This window comes from Gallus gallus, chromosome 14 (genome assembly GCF_016699485.2).
Source record: "Gallus gallus isolate bGalGal1 chromosome 14, bGalGal1.mat.broiler.GRCg7b, whole genome shotgun sequence".
NCBI lineage: Eukaryota > Metazoa > Chordata > Aves > Galliformes > Phasianidae > Gallus > Gallus gallus.
This window is the reverse complement of record NC_052545.1, coordinates 11529610-11544640: the sequence shown is the minus strand read 5'-3', so window position 1 is coordinate 11544640 and position 15031 is coordinate 11529610. Positions and strand designations below refer to the sequence as shown.

Here is a 15031-nt window from a genome sequence, read left to right as displayed (position 1 = left end):
CACGAACTCTTTTCACCAATAGTTTTGACTTATTCCCTTGCCAGAAATAAATTATGAGCTGGGAAGTTGCAACCTCTATCATTATGAGCTTATTGTGTATATTGGCACAGGAAAATTGGAATGGACATATGAAGATTAATGTGTTGTATGCCAACATGTCCTTTCCTATACAAAACATTTAGTGAATATTGAGGTGATTTGTACAAGAATTTTTCAGAGAATGCCAAAGCTAAGTCAAAGCAAATTAAATGTCCCCATCTGGTTTTGTTATCTTGCAAATGGACGTGGCTATATAGTCTAATTCAAATTATTCCATTATAGCTCTTATTTACAGTGCGTTTTTTCTGAAGTGCTGCTATATGACTCATAGGTCATGATTTTTTTAGAAAGATTTCTGGATCTAGATGTTGTCTGAACTGAGGAATTAAGAAATCTCAACGTGCTGGGTAGCCACTGTATTCTTAAAACCTGACATCAGGTTGTTAATACTGCACTGGATTTGAGTGACACGAAAACAGAGGTTTTTTGTTGCTGAAATAAAAAGAAAAATGATAACCTGTAGCTCAGTTCTCTGACATGGGACCAGGGAGCAAAACTGAAGTCATGGTATTTGGCAATAAAGCTCCATAGTTAAAGTAGTATTTGTCCTGGGATCTCATGGCTGACCCACCTACCTAGCTACCTACCCTGTAGACTGAAATGATGAACGGCAACATCAAATGCCTGGGAAGTGGCAGGGATTTTGTGTTTAAGTATAAAACTTGAATGAAGAACTCTTACCAAATATATGATGGTATTTGTGTATATATTCAGACCTGTACATATGCACATACACCCAGGTGTAAAATTCTTCCCCCCTCCTCCCAAAAAACCCCCCCTGTCATGTGTGTTCTTGGCCTCTAATGTAGATTTTCTTTGTTTTCTGCACTCAGTGATTAGAAGTAGAGGAGTATTGGTGCTTGATAATACTTCAGAAAGTTGTTTGGGTTTTCTTTATTTACTTCTTAGGAAAGAGTTGAGCCAGAGCTGTTTAAAATTAAATGCTATTGATCTTTGAACCTTCCTATATTAATTCTGACACGATGAGGAAGGAAGCTAATAGAAAATATTATGATGAAAAGTGTGTATGAAGTCTCATTCAGATTAACATTTTTGTGCTTATTTAGACAGTTTTTGTCAGGAAAACTTGTTTATGTTATACTGGTGATAGAGACTGCACTGTTCCCAGCTGGTGATCGGTATGCTTTCTTTAATATGCAGTTATTTGAGAATGTGCAAGTGTGTTTTATGTACAAAATATCTTTTTTAGTTTGCTAACTAGAGGATGAATTTCCATCACTAAGACATGTATGAATTTGGAGATGACCTATACTAAAGAAAAGATGGGCTAAAAGTAATAAGAATGCGATTTTGGTTTCTTATCAGTGAATGCTCGCATTTCCCTTTTCTACTGCCACCTGACCAGCATTACATCTCATGGGAAAGTAATTACAGATAGTTCTAATCCCATATTCCAAAATGTCAAGGATTAAGTCCAGCTAGTAGGTTTCACAAAAACTTCACTGTAAATACTCTGCATCGTATCTGCTGGAATTTCCATTTTAGTACAGCAGATGGTTCTAACTTGAGGGTTGATACCAGTGGCTGGGAAGTTTTGTAGGATAAAAATGAATATTGTAACTGAACCGCATTTGTTAAATGATGCCGTGTTGTGTTTTTGTTTTATTCAGCTGTAGAATTGTAATAAAAGTCAAGAGTCCAGGTCAGCTAGCAAAATGTAAATTCATATCCATTTCATTTCAATAGATAATACCTTAAAGTTAAGGTGAAGAGATCCAGTATTTGCCACAATCCTGTCTTCTGAGTACTTAACTAGGTGTCAAGGATTATAGATCTCAATCTAATCTCTAAAAGCATCCCTGGTTTCCTCGGGCAAGATTGCTTGATTGCTGCATCAGAATTCTCCACTTCGTAAAGCAGTAAATCGTGCTGCTTCGCCTCTGTGGTCAGTACAGGGCTCTCTTAAATTGCTGCTGTGTTCTGCTGACCCTGGGACTTTGATCTTGGTTGGAGTGTGATGGTATTGATAAAAAAGAAATGCTAATAATCGTGATAAAGATTACCCAAGGCATAGCACCAGTAGTAAGTGTAACTTTATGGGTCAGATCATAACACTTGTGCTAGCAATTTATACGATAAAGAAAGTTGAAAATGAATAAATATATATTGATGTTGAGAAAGAATGTTGCAAAGAAAAGAGAAGCCTTGTATTGAAAGCTTTACAGAACAAAAATGAGGCATAATAAAAATGATTGTGCCCTGTGAAACTGTGTGCAGGTTGTTAGGCTGTTTTTGTGCCACGCCAAGGGCAAAGCAGAAATTGTTTCTGCCCTACCGTACCCTATTCACCCCAAAGTAGGCAGAAAAGATGAGTTTCTGATTCAGCACATTCTGTTTTATGGCTTCAGTCCTTTTGTCTTGTTGGCAGCTATACGGTGAACTTGTTTTTCTTGCTTCACTTCTGATTTCCTTCTGATCTTCTCTCAAATATGAAAAATATTTACTTAGATAATGTTGTGGTTTAAGCTTGCAGGTGTAAGCAGTGCACAGTCGTTTGCTTCTTCCCTCTCCCATTCCCAGTGGGATGGGGGACAGAATAGGGGGAAAAAAGACAGCAAAACACAACTTGTGGGCTGAGATAAAACTACTTACTAAGAGAAAATGAGAAGAATAATCATTATGACCAGATATGTATGTGTGTATACATATGTATGTAACAAGTGATGCTCAACATGTTCGAACCGTGTACCTGGTGTCTTAAGCAGGTACAATAGTGATGCATGGATGGTTTTGTAGGCTGAGTGTATCCAAAGTTTGGTATATTTTTTTTAATTGTCTTTACACGTTCCACAGAATGTAGGAAACCAATATTCCATGATTTTCAAGCTGAATATTTTCCAAACAGAATTTCTGTGCCTCAAGAACCAAAACTGCAATTTTTCTGGAAGTTAATCAGATTGGTCACTTCTTAATGAAGTGATCTAAGCTTTTCTTAAGATTAAGGTGGAAAGAGTGTGTATTTGAACACACAGTTTATAGTAGTCTGTACTATGAATAGTCTTTATCTGCTTGAAAACTTCAAAAACAAATGAACAGAATGAAACTTGTGTTTGTGCTGGGGTCTCAGTAGAGAAGCTAAGCGTTGTTCAGGATGAATTACCTGCTTGTCGTGCAGTTGGTTTTTATGATCAGGGCAGAGAGATTTCTGCCTGTCAGTAGATATCAGCTTTCGTGATGGAAATGAAGTCAGGAGCCCAGAACTACAGAAACTTCATGGAAATGTATTTCTTTGTCCACCCAATTTCTGACATCTGATAAGTGGAGTTAAAGGGAAATGAGTGTTCTTACATTTCTGAAATAGAGAAATCTGGAGCTGTGGGCACTTGTACTTAGGGCAAGGAGATTGGTTCTGTATGGAAAAATCGTGGAAAGCCTTTTGAATGCACCCATTGTGGAATTTTGGATGTATTGCATGGCAACTTATCTAACATACACTTAACCAAACCACTTATAGCTGGATGCAATTATAATAAATGCAATTGTAGGAACAGGTTGGGAATTTCTAATTTCTAGATAAGTATAAAAAATAGATTGTACCCTTGCTTGAGTAGTGATGAAACTGCCTTCATTGTTTTGAGCATAGTGAACTCAGATCTTAGTTTTTTCATGTAGTGCATTTGAATATTTATAACAAAAAGACTTCAAGGAGGAGAGATTAAAAAAAAAAAAAGAAAAAAAGAAAGTAAATAAAATGTAAAATGTAATTAAGCTTTGACCCCTTAAATTGCTAACCTTCAAAGCTAATGCTGGAGAAGCATGAGATTATTAGCAATAAAAGGAATTTACTTTGCCCTTTCAAAATTACCATAAACCGAGTGACTGAGATGGAATGATGTTAATATTTAAGAAGTAGGACACTAGATTCTATTATCTCAGAAGCTCTGTCACCTGGTACACTCTGTAGTCGTGTTATCTAATTATTGCCCATGAATTGCATTAGTGTGCCAGCAATTTGTCTACTGTTGGAAAAGTAATTGACACTTGGGTTACTGCTTCGCATTTGGAAGACTCCTAGGTAGTTCCATAGTCCTCTTTTGATAAAGGAGATGAGTTCAATTCTATCTATAAGAAAAGAATCTGTATTCCAGCATGTATTGCTTATATGTGCTTTTATAGTCAACAGAGAAGAATTGTATCTTTTTTTTTCCCCTAAAGTTTCTGTGGAAAACTGACTAACTACTAAATGACTCCTCTGAGTTTAAATTAACTTCGGGGCATTCTACTCTTCTTTCACTGGCTGTGCAATCAGTCGTATACTGATGTGAAGAGCCAAAGTAAATATTGCAATGAAGTGGATAGAGGGAAATGTTTGTTTCTTGCCATCTGCTGCACTTGTTTAAATCTACACATGTTTGGATAGTAGATGGATCTAGTCGTAGAGTCATGGTCACATACACTTCGGTGACCTTTTCTGCTCTCAAAAAGTGAGCTGTCGCAGAGAAGCTGAAAGGCTTACCTAATGGAGGAACTGAACTGAAATTTGCTTAGTACACACGTGATATTGTGATATTTGTCTCTTTTAGATGGGGTCAAGAAACAGATTAAACATTTCTTTATAAGTACTGCTGCTGTTTATGCCTTGCTATTTCCTGCTGGATAGGTGATGCTAACTCCTACTTGGCTTATTCCTTATCTGTTTCTAAGGCTGGGAACAGACTTGGTTTTCTTTATCTTTAACTGTTTTTTATTAAAGGTAACTCACAAATATTATTTAAAATAAAAACCAATCATATTTCAGCCATTTTTTTCTAGCTAAAATACATACTCTTTCTCCAAATGTTCTAGGGTAGTTTTTTCCTTTTTTGTCATCATATGGAGGAGCACTTGCAAAAAGTTCTTTTATTTAAAATTTAAAGGATGCTTGTTACTGCATATGCCTGAACAAGGGAAGAGCAGGCTGTCTTTCAGCAATTACACTGCACCAAATATGTTCTATGTCTCTGCGAAGGGTTTGGTTCATGGCTGTGTACGGTTAAATGCTTGAAACTTTCCAGACCGATGCAATTTGGGACCTAAAGTTGATTAGAGAAGCACAATTACAGAACGTACGTAACAATTTATGTGACAACTGGAATTAAATTCAAAAGATATGTTAAATTGCAGTGAGGAATCCAGTTGACCAGTGGTGGTGATAACTGTGCTAATACGATATGTTTAGGAACTTTATCAGTTCATACTTGAAAAGATTTAAGATTTTCTTGGTTTCATTTTGCCTTTTTTAATGCAGTGCTGCTGCATAAGCTAAGTTTAATGCTCAAACTTATAGGTGATATCCATCTAATACAAATGATTTTTTTTTTTTTTTTTTTAGGAACGATTAGGTAGAATAGACAGGTATTTTTGCTAAAACTTGGAGGGGAAAAAATCAGTTCACAGCACTGATTGAGCACCTGTAAATGTCTCTGCCCATGGGTCTTTATTTCCATCACTGGAAAATGAAGTCTTTTGAAGATAAATCCCCTGCTTGATGCTTACTTACATAGTCCGTTTTTTTTCAGTCATTATTATCATTTTGTTATGGCCTTTTTTGGACTGATTTGCATAAAATACACTTTCTCTTCCACCTCCCAAAGATGTTTTTAATGGGATTTCCCCCCTTCAGAAAAGCTCTTGCTTGTCCTGGCTTGGTGTCCTGCAGCTGGATTTTCTGAACAGCTGACTTTAGTGAACTCAACTGAAACCAGAGTTGTGTTTGAACACACAACGTGGTTTGTACTTTTGATTTTCTTCTGACCAAAGGCATCTCAATCAGGGTAGCCTAAATGACTCGGCTTTTTGTTGCAATATTCCTCAGTTAGGTAAGTTGGAGTGAAGGGGAATGTGGGGAAATAGTGATGACTGTGTTGAAAAATAGTACTTTGTAGCTGGTAATTTTTTCTATCAAAATAGTGTTATTGTGCTCTTTGTAGCTGTTGTCATTACCATGGAGATAAATATGTGGCAGTATTTTTGGGGCAATCTATGTGCATAGGACTTTGTTAAATACAGAAGCAAAAAGTATGTGTGTGCATGGGGTACACACATCAGCTAAAGAGCAGGCTTTACATTCTTGCAAGCTTGTGAGGTTTCACAGAACGGATTGTAACCCAGTTTGATATAACTAATTGATCACAATCTGGGAATCCAGAGGTAAACCAGGCTTCTTGGCTTATCTTTATTATCCCCTTTACAGGCAGGTTTGTGAAGCATAGCAGTACTGGTGTATTTCAGGTGTACCGGTGAGCTCCCTCCAGTGTGTTTCTGAGATCTGATTCTTTTGTCACGCTTGAAGTCATAATCTGGACCGCTCATTCTTTGCCATAACATTTCTGCTCACATGGGGTGTTGTTTTCTGGGCTGGAAGTGCTGCTTTGAGTGAGAGCTGCTCGGCACTGTGCCTTGGTCTATGTGGAGCTGTAGCTTTCACAGGGTCAGCGTTAGCATGATGGCAGAATGGGAATGGAAACCATAATTTAGGATTACTTGCATGTTTTCATTTAACAGAAACATTACTGAACTGCTGTTTCTTAGGAAAAAATCATCTGCCATGGTGTAGAGCTCAGCTTATCCAAATGTACGCAGACCACATTTCAGGAGTGACGGACTTGATTAAATGCACAGTGCAATATAAACAGTTTTGGAATGAAGAATGGTATGATTCTTTGAGGTGGAAGCTGGCAGTTCCATTCCCTAGCTTTTATTCATTTTGAAGTTCATGTTTCAATCTCATGTTTTGGTCTTGTTTCTCTCTCATCAGCAATTAGAGGGGGTCACCTCAGAGCAGTAATTGTTTCCATCCTAAAATAGCTGTCAGAGGTGGTTCTGATGAGCTACCACTGGAAATATAGCTAAAATTGTTTTTTTAAATCCTAGTATTTCATTTCAAGTATATCTAGTAGAACTGTGATAAAGGGTAATGAGAGATGCCTGTATGTATTATAGACTTGAGGTTGTACCTGGAGATGGACAGGTGGCTCATGGTGACCGGGGGTTACATTAGTGTAACTCTGTGCATCTCCTGAGTCAAATGCTGGGCATTATTTTGCTTCAAAATTTTAATAGTACCAGTAATGAGATAACTTTACTGTTAAGTCAGGAAAAAGAAAACGCAATCTTTTTATCTTAAATATTATGTTGAAAAGGTCACAGCTGTATGTGGAGGCGGAGAGATGCCTGGCAGTAATGTTTGCATGTGTATAACAATGGTAATCCAAAGTTCCTCAAACGCGGTAAAAATGAAAGCACCGAGTGGGAAAGTCTACTGTGGAAGAAACAGCTATTTCTCAGTGTTTAGGATTCTTGCTTAAAATGCAGTTAAGGAAGTTAGGTAAGGCTGGACGTGGAGCTAATGACCATAATGTCATATTCACAGCCTACACAGCAGCTGCTAGGTTTTCAAAATAGCTCAAGTCTTAACAGCTCCTGTTCTGTGAGGCATCGAGCTCTTGCAGAAGCCTGCCTCTCATTTGGATACCAAAATGAGATCTGAACTCTCCTGGGAGTCAGATCTTCACAGAAATCTGTGAGGACACAAAAGTTTTCCTTTTTTTTTTTTTCCATGTGTAATTGCTGATCCATTTTCTTAAGCTTTCCTGTGACATTCTTTCTTGAGAGACAATGATTTTCACTGATTTGTGGTATAAAACGTTACTCATAGCATTTCTTAAGCTGCCTCTTCACTTCTGCACTCGCTGATGCTACCAGCCACAATTTGTCATCATTATATACTTTATCACTGAATGAGTACTAAAAGGTATGATGATATATATGTGCATATACACATTTATTGCATATACCTGCACATGATAGAAATGTCTGTGCACGTGGAACATAAGTGCTGCTGTACGCCTCTCCCATCTCATCTATCTTGGTGTAACAGTTCAAGCTTTTGAAAAAATACCATTCATATCTGAAGATGTTTTCAAAAGGGACGCCCACATCCACCTACCCTTCCTGAATTTATGGAATGGTTCCTGAAATGAGAAGAAAGCTGTGCACTCAGGCAAGAATATATATACCAGGAGCACTCATATGCTCTTCGGGAGCATTTATAAAGATTGAGAAAGAAGTTCACTGCCCCCAGGAAAACAAATCTATTTTTTTCCCTTTTGTAGCATCTCCATTCAGACGAATATACTGAGAAAGCAAATTCAGCGGCAGATGCATAAGCAAACAAATTAATTTTAATGGCAGCTCTTGAGTTGAATTATTTTGCTATTTTAGCATAGGCACCATTAATGTAAATATGTATATTGTATTCTAAAACTTCAGTTCTTTATAGAAAAAAAGAAGGTAATGCAAAACGTTTTCTTTCATCCTTCTATTTTAGAACTGCCTTTTGGCATGTTTGAAATGTATGTCTATATTTCCCCTATTAATTTGTTGGAATATAGGAAGGCTTAACTGTAATTTTTTCTGCATTTATCTACAAGTACTGAGCCCTGGAGTAGCTTTGATTTGCAAATGAAAGGATTACATTACCATTGTCCAGTTGCAGATATATATTTGTTTTGGAGGTTTATGAACTTTTGCTACAAGAAACTGCAGCTCAATTTATTAACATCTCTGACAAGATGTCACCGTAAGTCAAAGGATAAACTGGCAGTTCTGTAGCAGCCTGTATGATGCACGTGCACATTCTGTTCTAAAATATGAAACCTGCCTGATGTTAATTGCCAGGTGAGGGTAGTGAGCAGAGATGACCTTAAGAGTTCCTTATCTCTGTATGAATGATTTGGAGCATTCCTGAACTGAGCCTAAGGCTGACCTCAGGAGTTCATGTCTTTGTGTCCTTGACATGATACTGACTATGGAGAAGTTTAGAAAATATATAACTTCCTCTCATTCCCCATTGTTTTTTAAAGGCAATAGAAGCACCTTTTTACCTTTTAAATAGACTTAGTCATGCAAAGTGAATATAAGAGTCTTACTCTATGTGTCAGAAGTCAAAAATCATTATCTTTAGACTGAACTGCTGAAAGAAAGTCACCTTTAAAAATGTATTTATTTATGGAAACTTGGACTTGTGCCATGTGTGAGGGAGCATCTCAATATTGCAAGGAATTGATAGTGCAGTATATTTGTTGCACCTGCTAAAACTACAGCTATATTCAACTAAATTAGCAAACAGAAATGTCAAAATAAATGAAACATTGGAAATCAGGACTAAAATAAGTCAGTTACAAACTTGAAGACATGTAATGTCTTAACTTGAAGACTAAGATTAAAAAAAACCTACTAATTACATGAAGTGTATCTTAAACATTTTGTTATGTGCTTGATAGCTAAATAACAAGCACGACAGCTCTTATCTGAGTGCTGAGATGTGACAGCAATGCTATTCAATACACTGTGGAAGTGGAACATTTCTCCACCTTTCTGCTTACACCATGGAGATGTCAGGATGTGAGATACCGGTGCTCTTCACAGTCCAGCTAAAAAAATACTTTCTTATGTATCCTTGAATACAATTTGACAGAGAAGATGATAATGAATCAGAGTTATTTGCAAATACATCTTACTCCTTATCCTTTCATCCTTGCTCAGTTTTCAAAGGGATTTCTTACCTCTCACTTAGAATGCAGAAAGATCATGAAAAGATGAAAGATTGCTTACCATTATAAAGTGGACCTGAGGTTTCTTTGATAGCTGTTTTCCTTGAAGAGAATAGGAGAACCTGGTATTTTTACTGTATTTCAATTTAGTGCCTCAACAGAGGAAAAAAATGAGGCTTTATTCTCTTTAAATGCAACTTCTGATGATGATTCCTGACTTGCAACCTCAGACCTATACTCTCTTCAAGGAATTTTGTTCTTGTGCTAGTAGTGCTTAGGCTGATCTACGGAGTGCTTTTTGGGCAGGTTGGCTTACAGAGTAATCTGCATTGTGCTGGTGGTTCCCTACAGTGATTGCTTGACTTCCGGTGCTAGAAAAAAGAAAAGGGCTAGAAAAAGAAAAAAGAAAAAAAAAAGGTTTGCTAGCACAAACGTCCTCGCTTGAGGAGATGAGCTGTTTGCATCTCATGTAATTTCTATGCTCGATAATGAGCACTTTATAGACTCCTATGAGTTAATTCTCCAACTTTCTTCTTTTATAAGTTAGTACGTGTGTTATTCCAATTTTGCATGTGGAAAGAAAAGCATTTAAGTATTACTTAGTGTGCCCAGTGTCACTAAATTGTAACTAAACTGTTCATCTGTTGCTTGAAGTACTTCAAGTGCCTTCACGAATTCTTTCAAAATGATGATCGGAATCTTACAGCATCAGACAGAGGTTCTATAAGATAACTAACTACCCTGAAGAGCTTGCAGTCCAAGAAGAGAAAATGAAAGGTATACAGAATTACAGAGAAATAGTTACCAGCCTGAAGTTCTGCACAGCCATAGGCGAAAGAAGGAAGTATTATCTACTATTCAAAATAATTTCCTTGATACAATTTTCACTGAGTGTTTCTACGTTCCTAATTTATCGCATAGCTAAAAGTTTTTTTTCTATATTTCAGAAGCTTTTTAAAAGTGATGTACTCTAATGGGAATGGCTTAGTTGGGAGTTGATTTGAAATATAACTTTAAAGGATGAGGAGTGTATCCAAAGACTAATAAATACTCTAAGTTAAACTGTTGATACAGCCTGTCTGCCAGGCAGGGAGCATTTCTGTGAATAGTAGGAAAATGCTAAGTACCTTTGTGTTCCTATGGGTTCTCTAAGATCTATAAACAAAACCTGCATAATAGAAAAAATGCTGGATTTGTAATGTTTCAGTGTTCTATTTTTTTATTGTTTTTTAAATCTGTTGCACCATCCACATTAACAGGCTAACAGGAACATAGCACTACAGCAGTGAAGCTACCTTCATCTTTGTATTAAGACAAGTTTAGACATGTGGTATTTTGGTATTAGGAAGAGAAGCTCAATTTTTTTATTAAAACCACTTCTTATGTATTTCTGTGTGTTTGATATCAAAAATTTCAAGTTGTTTTTCATGAAGGAAATCAGTTTTCAGATCTGTGAAGTAGTGGAAGCTGAGTGGACTAATAGCAGAATATCTGACTTTTCTGTATGAGTGCAAGGTGTTAGGAAATCACCCTTTGAACTCTGGAGGTTGCTGAGTCTGTGTGAACCACGGTCAATATTCGTGCTCTGTCCCTGGTAGAAATCTGAGAAGAATGGAGTAGTTGCTGGAATCATCAGATAAAAGTATTAGGGTAAAGTTGTATAGCTTTCCCCACAACTATTGTGATTTACATAGCATAAAGAAAACTTGGTATTCTAGATAAATGGATAAGATGATAATATAAAATCTTCAAATGTAACCTCTATTGAAACAGAGCCAATCTATTTCCATTGTACTTATTGTGCTAATGTATTCTTACATTTATATGAATATTACAGGCTTGATTGCTTCTTGAATTTGACACGTAGCTATGCCACTCCATGGCCCCCCTAATTCAGCTCTCTCAATTCTCAAAGATTATCAAAGAAAAATTCTGGATGCTGATCAAGTATTATGTGGGAGTATTCTTTAGGGATAAAAGGAACAGCTAAATACTGAGTATGGAAATTCAGTCATCTTTGGGATCACTAGGGAAAGACTTCTTCAGACTATAACTGTGGGAATTCAGAAGTTAAGAAAAAGACAGCACCATAATATATTCTGAAGAATCTGTTAGAAAAAATCAAAGCTTACATGCTGACCAGGGGAACTATCCCTCAAAAACGTCAGGAAAAAATGTTTTTAATGCTAGGCTGAGGTTGGAAACAACTCTTTACATCAATGACATTTTGTTAGGTTGAGCCTTGTTTCCTTTATCCTAGGCTAATAATGTTGGTGGTTTAAAAGCAGCAACATAATAATTGACTGAGGACCAAAGCAATTGTTTCCTATGGACAACAATATAATTTGAAACAAAGATTTGCACAGAAATTTTCTATTTGTTTCTTTGGAAACTGGAATTGCTGTGTGGATTGCTTCAGATGCTCCTCAGCACGTCAAACACAGTGTGCCAGCTCACGATGTCATCTCGTGGGTTTTAAAGGCTTATTGTGGAGTTAGATTTGAGATAGGGAAAACGGTTCAGTGAAGAACTGGGGCCCATTCTGGATTCTAAAAGAAATTACTTGTTTCCTTCGAATAATGGCTCTAAATGTGAATGGAATATTTCAGTTTATTGTTCTGATGACAGGTCTCTTGGGGTGCGAGCGCCTTTGTGCTTGGCGTTATCTTTGTGAAATATCAAGTAGGAGAAGGAGAGAGAGAATGCCTGTATCTGCGTGCTTCAAGCAAGTGTTATTAGATGAGGTCTAGGTTGTCAGTGATGGTCCCTGGGAAGTGGGAAAGCTGCTTTTACTGTTTTGCTCAGGGAGTGAGTAGTGCTCTTAAAGCATACGGCTTGAATCTTCTGCACATAACAATAAAAATGCAGGTTATGCTTTGAGTAGGGGTAAAATTAGCATAAGAAGAGAAAAAAAACCATGGTATTATACAAGTTTCTGCAGTACTAAGTATCAGAAGGCTTTTTTCCAGCAGTTGTTAAGAAGTGTGACTAACTCATGTTCCCCTCAAAGATACGATGCATTTGAAAATTGCTATTGCACAACACTGAGTCAAGCAGAGGTGCTGTTTTCTATTAACAAGCAATCTTAATTGTTTTTACTTTTGTAACGTGTCCATTTGTACACGTGTTCAGGTGTGTATCCCATTTTTAAACACTAAAAATCTCAAAGTTTTCCCTGAAGATAAACCACCTTATTTTGGCCTGGTTTAGTTTTGTGCTGAGCGATGTTCAGAGCAAAACGTGTTTCATTTCTGAAGTTAGTACTACAGTTATATTCATAAGGTGTAGGAATAGAAATGTAAGTTAAATCCCTCTGAAAATCAATGGCATTTGCTGTCGTCATTGCAGGAAGAAATTTCTTTCTCCTCTCTAGTTAGAGTTGAGGCTAAAAAGTGAACTTCTAAGGTTACTTATCTGCAAGTGACCTTATGAATAATTTCTTTGTCTTTCAGTGTTTCAATTATGTTTTTTTGTGTGGTTAATATTCTTTATACTGTGTTCTCTAATCAGATTCTTTTTGAAGCGTACAACAGGCACTGTGACTTCTGCCTTGCACTCCTTAAATGAGTTTGCTCATGTCCTTCTGTAGTGATGCTTCTACATTCTTATATTATAGCTACCTTATTACTTCGCTGAAGCATTCTTGTACTAAAACTAAATATTTCTAAATATATCGCTACGAAAAATGTTCAAGCTTCCTCCATTTTAAAAAGCTGTGCCTTTGAAGTACTTACACCTGAGTAGCTTTAATGAAGCTAGATGGAAAGAAGGACATGATTCCTTGAAAATCAGCATATCTGACAGAACTCTCAGATTAATGCACAAAATCCCTGGGAGGAAGTGGAAGCTTTCTGATTAACCGTAGTGATTTGGGATAGAACCCACCGGAAGAGAAGCAGTCACAGTAATGATATGTAAAGGTGGACGTATAAATGGTCGCTAATGAGCATTCTATAAAAGTTTTTTTCAGTAGTGAAGTGGTTGTGCTCAGATGAGGAGCTCTTGGTGTGCAGTGCAGTAAAATGGTCACTGAAAGTGGTACTTCTTCAGATGACCTTCATACTGTTTCAAGCAAGCTATTCACTTCATAGTGATTAAATTAGTTTATGGAAGCTAATTTGAAGGAGTGTTGGGTTATGCTAGTGGAGAAACGTAGCAAAATTGTTTTTGTTCTTAAAAATTATCAGTGCATTCACTGGGAATCATCCTGCAATGTGAAAAAATGTTTAGTAAAAGAAAACTGGGCAGTGTTTCTTCAGGTGATGCTTTCTTACTTGAGATTTTTTGTTGCGTGAAAAGCACTGAGCACGTTTTTGCATTACTGGATTATTGATGTAGTTGCTGAAAGATGGAGTGCCACATTTACAATTCTAATTCAGAAAGTTTTATTAGTTACAAGGAAGTTGCATTGATTTCGGTACGTTCTGAGGATGAAGAGAAGTTCTGAAAACTAAGACTCTTCCTAAGGAGCTGAAAATACAGGCTGAAAGCACTGCTGGGAACATCACTTTGAAAGTTTGGATTAGAGATTTTAAATAGTATATGAGTCTACAATCAGTCTGAATTAGAGACAAATTATAACTTAGAATGCTCATGCAAGTCTATGGCCTTACCGTCGTGAATTGTTGGTGAAGGTGCTTGCACTTGGAATCATGTTTGTGACTGATAAACAACTCCAGGCTGCTTTTCTTGTAACTATAAACTGTGCTACAAACAGAAATGGGGAAAAAAGATTACATCTAGTAGGGTAACAACTGTAAGGGTACTGTTGTATTAAGTGACTTAATACCGATCATGAGCAATAAGCAATAAGTCCACGTGCAAACAGTCTACACTGATCAAGTAAGCCGAATTTTTCAGAGACTTAAAATATATTAAATGAGCACTTCAGCCAAGAAGTGCCTAGGAATTTTCTTCTTTGATCTGGTTATTATTTGTGTAACATCACACTAGTCTATTTCTCTTCTGCATTTTCTCTTTTTTTTTTTTGTTTTTGTTGTCTGTTTGCTTTAAGTAAAGAACTTGTAGAACTGTGAACAATCATTGTTAAATCCTGTGCCATTGTTGGAGGGAGGATTTTCTGTAAGATCGTCAACAGGAAGGTTATTGTGAGAGCTGTGGCTGGGAAATGGCAGAGTCTGCTGCAAGTAGACAGCAGCTGTGTGTGGGTATATACAAGTGAATACAGGGGCATATAGGTCTGCATATAGACATCCATGTGCACATGCTTTGTGTGTACAGGTCGCACTAGTGCAGAAAAAATAGAGAAAAAAGGGAGTCATATCTCTACATCTTGAGAGTATTGATTTCTTAGAGATGAGTATCTGTTTGACACTTAATAGAGATACGACGGTTTGTACGCTACAGGTGTAATTCTG

The 15031-nt window shown here is 36.9% G+C and overlaps 1 protein-coding gene across 7 annotated transcripts in view; it reads left to right on the top strand.

Annotated features, from left to right (window-relative positions):
• RBFOX1 (RNA binding fox-1 homolog 1) overlaps positions 1-15031 on the top strand; it is a 748795-nt gene that overhangs the window by 73341 nt on the left and 660423 nt on the right. The window lies entirely within an intron of this gene.